This window comes from Plasmopara halstedii, assembly GCF_900000015.1.
Source record: "Plasmopara halstedii genome assembly, contig: Scaffold_430, whole genome shotgun sequence".
In the NCBI taxonomy this organism is placed as follows: domain Eukaryota; phylum Oomycota; class Peronosporomycetes; order Peronosporales; family Peronosporaceae; genus Plasmopara; species Plasmopara halstedii.
In genome coordinates, this window is record NW_020187350.1 from 413601 (window position 1) to 414077 (window position 477).

A 477-nucleotide genomic window follows, 5' to 3' on the forward strand; every position below is an offset into this window, starting at 1 on the left:
CTTCGATCTCGTTTCTTGGTTTCATAAGAATTTTCGTTGGAAGCTCATCGCACTCGTCTGAGTGCTCAACGAGTGGCTCTCGGGTACCCACAATGAGGCATATACCTGCAGTGCTCGCCCCTGGCGAAAGCGCTACAGATGATGAAGCGCTCTTTGAGCAATGGGTGCAACGGCACCAAAAACGTTCCTCACTGTATAACCTACAGTCGAGCCACAAGGAAGTCGACGTGCGTGTGGAGCGACACCTCCGATTTGAGTTTGCCAAACTCAAGGCACGCCGTCGACTTTCTTTGGATTGTTGCCCTGCGACGTTCAGGTTAGCCCCTAATGCTCCCGCGAGCTCTGTCTTTGACCGCAAGACTGCCGATGGCCCATCTACTTTCCTGACTATTGCCGGGAAGCGCGGCGCGTCTGATGAAGCGGGACGTCCTGATCTTTCCGATCAAAAGCGTCCACGGCGACTGGACAATCTTGCCG